The 12,913-nt window shown below is 43.9% G+C and overlaps 1 long non-coding RNA gene across 1 annotated transcript in view; it reads left to right on the plus strand.

Annotated features, from left to right (window-relative positions):
• Positions 1-2,071, plus strand: part of LOC123329788 — a 49,497-nt gene extending 47,426 nt beyond the window's left edge. The window contains exon 3 of the long non-coding RNA XR_006545343.1: positions 1,235-2,071. This is a non-coding gene — a long non-coding RNA (uncharacterized LOC123329788). The remainder of the gene's footprint in view (positions 1-1,234) is intronic.
• Positions 2,072-12,913: the final 10,842 nt, after the last annotated feature.

Consider the following 12,913-nt stretch of genomic DNA (forward strand, 5'->3'; position numbering starts at 1 on the left):
GCACTATATAGTAGGTATGCCAAGTGGTTTTGAAATTTAAATTACAGTCTCTTTTTCAGATGTTATTGGAAAGAACATGTAATTTATAACCACGTGTTAGGAGTACAGGATGTTCATGGTCCACTGCCAATTTTTCTTTTGTAAAGTTAATAAAACTTTCATAAAACACTTATACACTTGTATATTTCATGGTAAAGATTTTTTTTTTATCTCATAGGCTAATGTAAAGATTTATTAAAACCATTTTTTTGTTAAGAGGAGTGTCAATAGTTTGCAGCTGAGTGTAATTTTGAATCCGTGGAAGATGACGGTCTGATGGAAAATGACAGTAACAGCTTTGTTGATTTAGCACTAAAAATAAAGGAGCCTTTCAAACGAGAGAATGCTCTAATATCCAGAGTGGGCTAGGACGCACTCAGGCCAATGGAGGCGAGCTGGAGGAGCCGGCCACCAGTACTCCAACCCCTGGCAAGAACAGGGGAGGACTGGATAGAGCCCAGGTGGGAGGGTGAGCAGTGCCCCCCCAACCCCCCCAGGGATTAGCTGGCATGCAGGCTCTGGTTGGGGAGGGAGGGAGGGGCCAGGAGGCGCGTGTAGGGCTTGCAATGACTTCTTGTGGCTGAAAACTCAGATCTGCCTGTCCCCACAGGTAGTCCTAGCCCTTCTAGGTCTCTCTGGGACACTGTTTTTCCTGAAGGTCAAGGGCTACAGAACATGAACTAGTTCAACCCATCCCTTCCTCCTCTCCACCCTACTTAACCCCCTTCAGCAATCCAATCTACCCCAAACAGGTCCTTATCAGAAAATTACCTGAAGGAACTTCATTTAACTTTTTTCTGCCTATACACCCCAGGGACTTCCCAGGTGGCACTAGTTGTAAAGAACCTGCTTGCTAATGCAGGAAAGGTAAGAGACACAGATTCGGTCCCTGGGTTGGGAAGATCCCCTGGAGAAGGGCATGGCAACCCACTCCAATATTCTTGCCTAGAGAATCCCATGGACCAAGGAGCCTGAAGGGCTCTGGTGCATAGGGTCACCGAGAGTCAGACATGACTGAAGTGAACAGCATGATATACGCCAGGATCTTGGAAGACCCTTCTCTGATTTTTTTTTTTTTTTTTGTGCAACTGATAAATGGGTATATTCTTTTGCAGAATTGGATAGAATAAATAGAATTTAGTAATTTGGAGTAAATAGATCTCTCTGAGCTTGTTTTCTTCTCCATAAAATGCAGATGATAACTCCCATCTCCAGGTCCATTTATGAGACCATTCTGAGATTTGCAGTTTGTGAAGCATATGGAAGGACTTTGCAAACTGCAGACAGCGGACATGGGAACTCTTCATCTTCCAGGCTGGACCTGTGGTCCTTTAGAAGGAAGGTCAAGAGGATGGCAAACCACGGATACGAAGACCCTCATTCTCTCAAATATTGACATGGGCTCAATTTACAAGCAGATTAAAATGTTAAGAGACAATAAAGAGGAATATAATTATTAACTGTGTGCCAAAGCCTTTTCCATAGCCTTTTCCTATCATCCTCATTTTATAGATGATGAAAGTAGAGCTACAAAAGGTTAACCTATCAGCTTGAGACCACAAAACTAGCAAGACAAGAAGGTTTTACATTTAGGTCATTATAACTCCTAAGTTCCACCCCACCCCATTCCATAATATTAGAAGGAGCTGACACTCTTGACTGGTTCCTACCTGCTAAGCACCCTGTTAGGCACTCTGCAAGCCTCGCCTCCCTTAATCTTCATGCCACTCCTGCAGAAACCACTCGCATCTTCATGCAAGGCGAGAGTACTGACAGAGCTACGCAGTCCACAGGGAGCAGCCTTTGCTCATGGCTGGCCCGCCCTTTAGCACTGATTCCCCTAAAGAAGGGATGGCTGTGCTTCTGAGGAAAGGCTGCTGAGGGCGTGGGTGCCTTTGCTGAGGTCTCTAAGCTTTACCTGCTACTTCTCCCCCAGGGGAGGGTTGGCCCCGAGGTCTGGCGTGGGAACTGGGGCTTCAGTGCTTTCATTCCTCCCCATGGGGCTCTTCCCTGTTTCCCTGGCTCTGCTGTCCCCTCCAGCCCCACTCAATTCAGGCCCCTTTCTTGTTTTATCCTACTCTCCCATCTTCTTTTCCTTGCTCCCTCTCAACTGAGCCAGTACTTTCTGAAGCAGCATTTCTTCCAGTGACCCTCTTTGGAAGCACTAAGGCAAGCACCAGCCACATTCCTGGCTTAGGGTCACTGTTTCCTTTCTTAAAAAATGTGTCTGTAAAGCATAGTAATTTTCTGATTTGCATTATTGTGCATGCTCAGAGGAATACAGTCTAAGTACAATGGGAGTTACAAAGAAACCTTAGATATCATATAATAATTTTTTTCCTAGTAGGATCCTCTCCAGCACCTCTATCACCCTATTCATTATCCAGCTTCTATTGATCATGGAGGTTTCTGCTTTATGTCATTTCTTCAGGCATTTCCTGACCTCTCTGACTAGAGCAGGCCATCTCTGTGCATACTTTCATATCATCTTATTTTCCCATCTCTTCTCACAAGTATTACTAAGTATTTGTCAAATTATGTATTTGCCATCCATCTTGTCTACTAGACCATGAGCTCTAGGAGGAGGGGAGCCACCTCTGTCTTGTCATTGCTGTATCTTCAGCTCTCAACAGATGACCAGGTTAACCCTGTGACCTCACACCACTGCCAAATCTTCCTCCTCTTCCGGATAAAAGCCGTGATAGCCTCCTGCCTTTACACCAGGTCCAGTTTGTGACAGTGCCCCGTGTCACATACGCAGTGGCACAGAATCCAGCTAGCGGGCATTCTGGTGACAGCCTTCACCTGTGTGCTTCTGAGGGGAAGATGCAAGCTCCCAGATGGCAGGAGGGGACGGGAGGTAGCCCACAGCCCAGGCTCCTTCCACATCTCAACAGCTCTGAGATGTGGAGGTATAGAGAGCTCTAGCTCTTGGGAGAAAAATGTAGATGAGAAACTGGGGCTCCAGGACAAGAAATTTCAGAGAAAGAAATAGAAGACCCCTGCACAATCTCTGTTATTGTCTTTCTGGAAAAACAAACAAATGAGCGATTGGAGCCATGGAAGCCAGCAGGTGCACAGCCTGGAAAGGGGAAATGAGAGTTTGGTGGGGTAAGGCCCCTCTTCATCAGACCAAGGGGAGGCTGTGGTTCAACTGAGCAAGCCATTTCCAGGTGCGCGGGTTCGCTCCTGACTGTTACTGCTGATCTTGCAGCTATTGTTGCTTCCAGAATGAGGCAGTGTGGTCTAGTATGAGGTGCTGCCTTGAGAGACTGAGAGGGCAAGCCTGTGTGGTAAGCACCGGTGGCTGGAACCCTGGCTATGCCCATAGCTTCCTGAGCATGCTTACAGCACAACCAGGCTGAATGGGATCAGCCAGCTCCTCCTGCAACTGCCTAGAACAAGGAGAGTTGGCAAGGCTGAGGGTTCCCATTCACCATCTATCTAGCTGGAGATAATTTAGCAGAGTGGTCAAAAGTTCAGGCTCTGCAGTTAGAAAGACCCTCAGCTTATTAGCTTCTTGATCTTGGGGAAATTACTTGACATCTCTCTATCTTAGTTAAAATCATAAGAGGGTTAGTTTCATGAGCATGTAACCTCCGCATCCACAAAGTGTCCCTTGCTTAGAAGGACCCTGCCTTCACTTTAATGCTCTGCTCTCGCCATCCTAAAATTTTTCATTATTTTTTTTTAACAAGGCGCCTGCATCTTTATTCTGAACTAGGCTGGGCCTTGCAAATTATGTAGCTGGTCCTTATTATAATTTAAATATTCATCACAAGAATGAGGGTGAGGAACAAAGAGATAAGACAGCATACATTGAGGACCTAATATTAAGAGCCATTTTTATTACTGCCTCCTGGGTTACCAACCAAGTAGTTCATGCCTCTCCAGCTTTCTGGTATGTGGTTGGTGAGAAAGGACATCATTAGGCTTCAGAGATGAATAGAAGTCAGGCTGAATAAAAAAACCAGAGACCTTGGTTGGCCTAATGGCATATTTCTCCAGGAACCCCATGGGATATGAATAGGACCTGTACGTGGCAGGCTGTGGGGAGGACACCAGGGTTCTTCAGGTGACAGGCTGCCAAAGAACCAAGTTCAAACTTTCCTCGTGCCTCATTCGTAGTAACAATGCCACTGATACACCCACCAAGTTGAGTGTTTCTGATGCTGTTTTTCGAGACCAGACTCTAATCTCTCCTCTCCTGTGTCTGGGAGTCAGCAACTGGTTGCACTTCCTAGCTAGGTGTGACCAAGTTAGCAGAAACAGGTGGCAGAAAATTGGCCTCACTCATTCACCTGCTTGGTAAATTACAGGAGCTGCATCTCCCCCCTGGCCTCTCTGACCACCTCTGGTTCTTCTAACAAGGGCAGCCATCAGTCAGTTCAGTTGCTCAGTCATGTCCAACTCTTTGCAACCCCATGGACTGCAGCATGCCAGGCTTCCCTGTCCAACACCAACTCCCAGAACTCATTCAAACTCACGTTCATTGAGTCGGTGATGCCACCCAACTATCTCATCCTCTGTCGTCCCCTTCTCCTCCCACCTTCAATCTTTCTCAGCGTCAGGGTCTTTTCCAATGAGTCAGTTCTTCGCATTAGGCGGCCAAAGTGTTGGGGCTTCAGCTTCAGCATAAGTCCTTCCAATGAATATTCAGGACTAATTTCCTTTAGGATTGACTGGTTTGATCTCTTTGCAGTCCAAGGGATTCTCAAGACTCTTCTCCAACACCACAGTTCAAAATCATCAATTCTTTGGCACTCAGCTTTCTTCACAGTCCAACTCTCACATCCATACATGACTATGGAGAAACCATAGCTTTGACTGTAGGGTCCTTTGTCAGCAAAGTAATGTCTCTGCTTTTTAATATGCTGTCTAGGTTGGTCATAGCTTTTCTTCCAAGGAGCAAGCGTCTTAATTTCATGGCTGCAGCCACCATCTGAAGTGATTTTGGAGCCCAAGAAAATAAAGTCTGTCACTATTTCCATTATTTCCCCATCTATTTGCCATGAAGTGATGGGACCGATGCAATGATCTTTGTTTTTTGAATGTTGAGTTTTAAGCCAGCTTTTTCACTCTCTTTCACCTTCATCAAGAGGCTCTTTAGTTCCTTTTCACTTTCTGCCATTAGGGTGGTGTCATCTGCATATCTGAGGTTATTGATATTTCTCCCTGCAATCTTGATGCCAGCTTGTACTTCATCTGGCCTGGCATTTCACATGATTTACCCTGAATGTAAGTAAAATAAACAGGGTGACAATATACAGCCTTGATGTATTCCTTTCCCAATTTGGAACCAGTCCATTGTTCCATGTCTGGTTCTAACTGTTGCATCTTGACCTGCATACAGATTTCTCAGGAGGCAGATAAAATAGTCTGGTATTCCCATCTCTTACAGACTTTTCCACAGTTTGTTGTGATTCACACAGTCAAAGGCTTTAGTGTAGTCAATGAAGCAGAAGTAGATGCTTCTTTGGAATTCTCTTGCTTTTTCAATGATCCAGCGGATATTGGCAATTTGATCTCTGGTTCCTCTGCCTTTTCTAAATCCAGCTTGAATGTATGGAAGTTCTCAGTTCATGTACTGTTGAAGCCTGGCTTGGAGAATTTGAGCATTATTTTGCTAGGGTGAGAGATGAGTGCCATGGCCAGGGGCAATTCTTTCCTTTACTCTTCTGATCTCTTTATACCTCATTTCCTAACCTCTGTCTTAATCCAAGTACTGGAGCACCTTCTTTCACTTGGTTCTGACATCCATCACCACTGCTCTGTCTTCTTTGTTGTGTCCTCTATAGCAGTGGTCCCTAACCTTTTTGGCATTAGGGACTGGTATTGTGGAAGACAATTTCTCCATGGACTGGGGCAAGAGGGCTGGTTTCAGGATGATTCAGATGTGTTACATTTATTGTGCACTTCATTTCTATTATTATTATATCAACTCCACCACAGATCATCAGGCATTAGATACTGGGGGTTGGGGATCCCTGCTTTAGAGAATAGAAATCCTTTATTGAAAGGAGACAATTTCTATTATATTGGACCCAAATTTATTCCTTTATTCATAACAGCTGGAAGCATGGCACAACCCCCCGCCCACCATGCTTTTTACTCAATCATAGGTGTTCTTTAACAGAGGGAGGGGCCAGGAGAATCAGGTCTCTTCCGCTGTCCAGTATCTGGGTATCTGTAAAGCTAGACTTTCCAAAAGGGCCTCTGAAATTCAGCCCAGTGCTTTTTCTTCATGCTGCATGATGTTGTCTCTATTGAAAGATTCTCCTTCCCCAAACACAGAGTACAACAATCCCATTGAAAGCATTGCCAATGATAAACTATGTACGGACAAATAACAAACAGTGACAAAACCGCACACAGAGAGACAAGGCAGTCTGTGTCGGGGAAGAAAGAGAAAAATAAATGAAATTAACAGTGGGAGACAAAAACAGAGGAAAACCCAGCAATTAGATTAATCATAGACTTCCAGGAAATTGGCCCAAATTTCTTTAAAATCTTGTTGATTGTTATTCAGATTGAAGGGTTCCCTCAGCAAGATCAGCCAGAGCCCACCAAGCTTGCATACCAATCTGCAGCATCCTACAGGCGAGTGCTCGGATCCTAGGGCTGTGTTCTGGCTATAGAGAATCCCCTGGGCAGGTGTGAGGTCCAGTTGGGGTCAAGAGTCAATATTTTTAGTCTGGGCTGTCTGGGAAACTCTATTTGGGACTTTAAACAAGTCATATCACTTTCTAGATCTCAGTTTCCACATCTGTCAAATAGGCAAATTCTATCTTTCCTTCAGGAGGGCCCTGGTGACTCAGATGGTAAAGGATACACCTGCAGAGCAGGAGATCTGGGTTCAATCCCTGGGTCAGGAAGATCCCCTGGAGAAGGGGATGGCAACCCACTCCAGTATTCGTGCCTGGAGAATGCCATGGCCAGAGGAATTGGGTGGGCTACAGTGCATGGGGTCGCAAAGAGTTGGACATGACTGAGTGACTAACACACATCCTTCGTTCTTAAGTCAGTGGGTTTTGAGAGGCTGAAGAAAGAAAATAGATGCGGGATTCCTAGGTAGACCAAAAGTGCTATGCAAGCATAACATAGAGCATTTTCAGAGGCAGAAGGAAAGCAGGATATTGCCCAAGATTCAAATACCTCCCCCTCCAAACACTGGGGTAGAGAAAATGCAGTGTGGGGCTAGATCAAGTGAGCTGCTACAAACATGTTCCAAAGCCTTCAGATTCAGTACATCTTGACCCAAATATCCCTCCCTCTTTTATGATCTGCATTTAAAAGAAAATTGAATGACCTACCTCTGGATTTATTAATGTTTAAATCATTAGGATCTTGGCTCCAGAATGCTCCTGGGTTGCCAGAGGGACATCAGAGCTTTCAAATGCCTGGAAGTCGCCCTTGGTGAAATAGTCCAAGCATAAAATGGTTTAGGTTTGGTTTGAAGGATTGAATGCTTGAATTCCTCTTAGAACTGACTTCTTCAAATATGACCATTTTTTATTCAATGTGAAAAAAAAGATATTTTCTATTAGGTACTAGTCTCTATGCTAAGTGCTCTGCATACATAATTTAACATAATCCTTACAACAACCCCATGTGGTAAATTTTATTAATTTTCCTATTTTCAGTTCAGTTCAGTCACTCAGTCATGTCTGATTCTTTGCAACCCTATGGACTGCAGAATGCCAGGCTTCCCTATCTATCACCAACTCCCGAAGCTTGCTCAAACTCATGTCCATCGAGTCAGTGATGCCATCCAACCATCTCATCCTCTGTCATTCCCTTCTCCTTCCTCCTTCAATCTTTCCCAGCATCAGGGTCTTTTCTAATGAGTCAGTTCTTCACATCCAGTGGCCAAAGTATTGGAGTTTCAGCTTCAGCATCAGTCCTTCCAGTGTATATTCAGGACTGATCTCCTTCAGAATGGACTGGGTGGATCTCCTTGTTGTCCAAGGGACTCTCAAGAGTCTTCTCCAACACAGTTCAAAGGCATCAATTCTTCGGCACTCAGCTTTCTTTATGGTCCAATTCTCACATCTATACATGCCTACTGGAAAAACCATAGCTTTGACTAGACAGGCCTTTGTCAGCAAAGTAATGTCTCTGCTTTTTAATATGATGTCTAGGTTTGTCATAGCTTTTCTTCCAAGGAGCAAGCGTCTTTTAGTTTCATGGCTGCAGTCACCATCTGCAGTGATTCTGGAGCCCAGAAAATAAAGCCTGTCCCTGTTTCCATTGTTTCCCCATCTATTTGCCATAAAGAGATGGGACCAGATGCCATGATGTTTGTTTTCTGAATGTTGAGTTTTAAGCCAACTTTTTCACTTTCCACTTTCACTTTCATCAAGAGGCTTTTTAGTTCTTCTTCATTTTCTGCCATTAGGGTGGTGTCATCTGCATATCTGAGGTTATTAATATTTCTCCCTGCAACCTTGATTCCAGCTTGTGCTTCATCCAGCATGGCATTTCGCATGATGTACTCTGCATATAAGTTAAATAAGGGTGACAATATACAGCCTTGATGTACTCTTTTCCCTATTTGGAAATAGTCTGTTGTTCCATGTCCAGTTCTAACTGTGCTTAAGAATGTTAAAAAAAATAGGACACCCTTCAAGTATTATGGAAAAGATTTTGACCAATTTTTGTCTTGGCTTCTGTCTTTGAATCCATGAAAAGAATGAATAATCTGATAACTGAAGAGGACCAAAACAGCCATCCAGTATTGCATGTCCCAAAATATGTCTCCATTAGGTTTAGTTAAGTGTTAGCACTGGGCATCAAATTAACTTCAGAAAAAAATAAGTAGAATTATTTGTGGCAGGACTTTTCAGGGCCTTTGAAATGAATGCTCAGTACAACTCTCGAAGAAGGGATAGTTAATGGCATATTTTCCACTTATTTGGAGACAGAAGATCTTTTCCCAAAGAATCGTAATAGTCTTCAGAAAATCATCATGTATAATCATATCATTTTGTAAAGCAGCAAACCATGGTTCAACCAGGAGAGGTAACTTGCCCATTTCATAGTGTCTTCATGGCAGTCAAGACAACAACCCAGATGTTCTGAGTCCAGGCCTGGGGTGTGTTCCAGATTCCACTACAACAAAGGCAGGCAGACCCAGAGGGCCAGTTGTGAGTCTTCCATAAGTTCAAGCCACCAAGGGCTATACATAGCATCATTGACCACAGATCACACATCTGAGATCCAAATGGTCACAAGTATTATACGTTAGAAGAGAGGACATTATTTCAATAAACTCCTTTGTGCTTGAAGGGGTTGTACTAGTTAGGGTTCTCCAGAGAAATAGGAAAAAAAGTCAGAGAGATTGGGAGATTTATTTTAAAAAATTGGCTCATGCAATTATAGAAGCTGACAAGTCCAAAATCTGTAGGGCAGGCCAGCAGACTGGAGACCTGGGGAGGAGCTGATGTTGCAGCTTGAGTCTGAAAGCAGTCCAGGGGCAGAATTTCCTTTTCCCTAGGGATCTCAGTCTGTTTTCCCCTTAAGACCTTCAACTGATTAGATGAGACCCATCCTAAGCATGGACGGTAATCTGCTTTACTCAATGTCTGCTGATTTAAATGTTCATCTCATCTTAAAAATTACCTTCACAGAGACATCTACGTTGGTGTTTGAACAAATATCTGGGTACTGTGGTCCAGCCAAGTTGATGTGTAAAATTAGCCATCACAGGGGCCATGTACCTTCCTGCTCTTAATGTGGGTGATACCTTTCTACATTATCCTCATCGACAGAATGTGAAAAGCACATCTGGACATCACTCAGTGCTCTGGGCTTCCAGCTGTGACTGGTGTAGACTCAGAGATACTGTGGAAATGCCTTGTGTGTTTCCTCATCTGTGGATGAGGCTAGTGACAGAGGCAAAGGAGGAAGCCTGAGCTGGATATGTTCAAGGATTTCACCATGATACCCTCCCTCAATCAGAATAATTCCATTTTTGCCTATTACATATTAGACTTTCATTTAAACTGATGCTAAAATCTGTTACAAATTATCTCAATCTACATCAGTTTACTCCCTCCTCAGACACTTTCTAGCACACAGGAGCTTGTTAGAAATACAGAAGCTTGGGCCCTATCCTAGGGTAAATGAACCAAAATTTGCATTTTAAAATGATCCCTGAGTGACTTGTAAGCACTTTAAAGACTGAGGAATACAGCTTTAGACCTCGAACTATGGGGACACAGCTCAACACAGCACCAGACACATAGTAAGCAGTCAAGAATTAGTTCTTTCCTGAATGATGGCCTGACTTACGAAACTGAGGCCCAGAGATGATAAAGTATCATGGTCAGTAGAGTATTGGTACCAGAAATGAGATTTTCTGCTTATGTGTCTGTTGTGCAGTAATATGATTCCTCCATGGAGAGCCCAAGTTATTGTTGAAAATTTCAGTCTCCAGTCTGAACATTTAAGAAATCAAGATGTTCCAGTAGAAGCATCCAAGTTCTTTGTGTTCATGGGAAAACTCCTCATAAGGAGTTCTGTCCAGCAAACAAAATCAATTGGCAAGAGTAGGCAGGCTCCCCTGAGAGGCTCCTGGGCATGGAAGAAAACCAAACTATTATCTTTACCTGCAGGTACATTCAAACTGGAATAAAAATCCCCTTCTCTGAAACCTTGGGTCCATCTGAACTGCCCTTCCTACAAGGATGGGAGAGATTCTGAGCTGATGATCCATTGAGGAGTTAATTTGAAGCTATGCTAAACTGTAGCACTGAGGCTGTCATGGGGGAAAAGGAGAAGCTAGTAGAGAAATCTTTGATCTTTAGTTCAGCCAGCTTCTTCCGGAAACTTGAATGGGAGATCAAACATGAACAGCAGTGCAGACTCTGGGCTCTGTCCAGGGCTATAGGAATCCAATACTCCAATAATCATCCAAGTTTGACAGAAGTCAACCCAGGAAGCTGGCCAAGCAAAAGGCTTGACTAAGAAAAGGACAGAAGCCATGACAAAGGAGGGAGAATGAGAGAGGGTTGCAAACAGCCTTGGGCTGCCTGCCTTGTAGTACTCCTCCTGTGCATTTCCTCCCTTACACAGCCAGTCTTTCTCACAAAACTTAAAAGAAACAAAGATGAAGTTGAATAATCGTGTGCATTTCCAGATTTGGGTAGTGGTTCAAAGGTCTGGTCTTGGATTTTCAGTGCTAAGGATTTACACAATTTTAGAGCAAGGGGTGGACTTACTATGTCATGGGCTGCACCAACACTTGTGTCTAGATCACATGTGATATTCACCATCAAGACTGTCACATTGGCTTAGCACCTTATGGTTTACAAAGCACTTTCACACTCATCTCATTTGCCCTGTGGTAGGTAGGGTATGTGTGTGCCCGAGGGGATCTGGATTGCTTGTTGGATACCTCTTCATCCCATTTCACTCCAAGAATCCTGGTTATAAGTGATATGCAGGACAACTTGATCAAAGTCCAGCAAATCATCCAAGTGTGGGCACTTACAGCTACTATCAATGCAAAGCCTCATTATAGTCACTGGAGTACAGCCAACCACACTAATATTTGGCAGAAGTATGTGAGAGTTGGACCATAAAGAAGGCTGAGTGTCGAAAAATTGATGCTTTCAAATTGTGTTGCTGGAGAAGGCTCTTGAGAGTCCCTTGGACAGCAAGGAAATAAAACAAGTCAATCCTCGAGGAAATCAACCCTGAATATTCATTGGAAGGATTGATGCTGACGCTGAAGCTCCAAAACTCTGGCCACTGGATGTGAAGTGCTGACTCATTGGAAAAGACTGTGATGCTGGGAAAGACTGAGGGCAGGAGGAGAATTGGGCAGCAGAGAATGAGATGGTTGGATGACATCATTGACTCAATGGTCATGAGTTTGAATGTACTCCCAGAGAGAGTGAAGGACAGAGAACCTGGTGTGCTACAATCCATGAGGTCACAAAGAGTTGGACATGACTTAGCCACTGAACAACAACAACATGGCAGATAGGCAGAAAAGCACCTCTCATAATGGTCTCACCGTCCAGACTGACACCACCCTGCACATTGACACACCCAGACCCATTGCACAGAGCAGATACTAAGTAAAAGCTGTACCTTGCAACATTATCTGTGCTCATAGACTTGGTCCTGAATCATGCCCTTCAACCCACCTAGCTCTCAAATATCCAGGCCACCCTCTGCAATACTGATTCTTCCTTTCTTTCTTCTCCCTAGAGTTTTCCTCTGCCCCTCTTTAAGATGTGCATTACAACTCTGACCTCTTATTAATGTCAACCACACCCTAGCTACCCTGCTTGAAGCTTAGTTCAAGTATCATTCTCTTCCAATTCAATCTAGCCTACAGGACATTATGAACCAAAAAAAAAAACATACACATCAATTTTTGGGGTAAAAGAATCCCACAAAATTGTGAGAAATCTCCATAAGCCCACAACTTGGCATGGTCTACTGCAGATCCACCCAGAAAAGAGCACCAAACTCTAAAAAGAGAAACTGATAAGACTCAAGGAGCTCTGGAGTTGGTAAATGTGGTGGGTTAGCCAGTTTACTCATCATTAGGCAAGTTGATACAACTAATACTTATGGGTAATAAATAAAACACAGTCCTTTTCCTCAAGAGGCTTCAATTCAGTTCAGTTGCTCAGTTGTGTCCAACTCTTTGCGACTCCATGGACTGCAGCACGCCAGGCTTTCCTGTCCATCACTAACTCCTGGAGTTTACTCAAACTCATGTCCATTGAGTCGGTGATGCCATCCAACCATCTCATCCTCTGCTGTCCCTTTCTACTCCCGCTTTCAATCTTTCCCAGCATCAGGGTCTTTTCAAATGAGTCAGTTCTTCACATCAGGTGGCCAAAGTATTAGAGTT

Source organism: Bubalus bubalis, chromosome 16 (assembly GCF_019923935.1).
Source record: "Bubalus bubalis isolate 160015118507 breed Murrah chromosome 16, NDDB_SH_1, whole genome shotgun sequence".
In the NCBI taxonomy this organism is placed as follows: domain Eukaryota; kingdom Metazoa; phylum Chordata; class Mammalia; order Artiodactyla; family Bovidae; genus Bubalus; species Bubalus bubalis.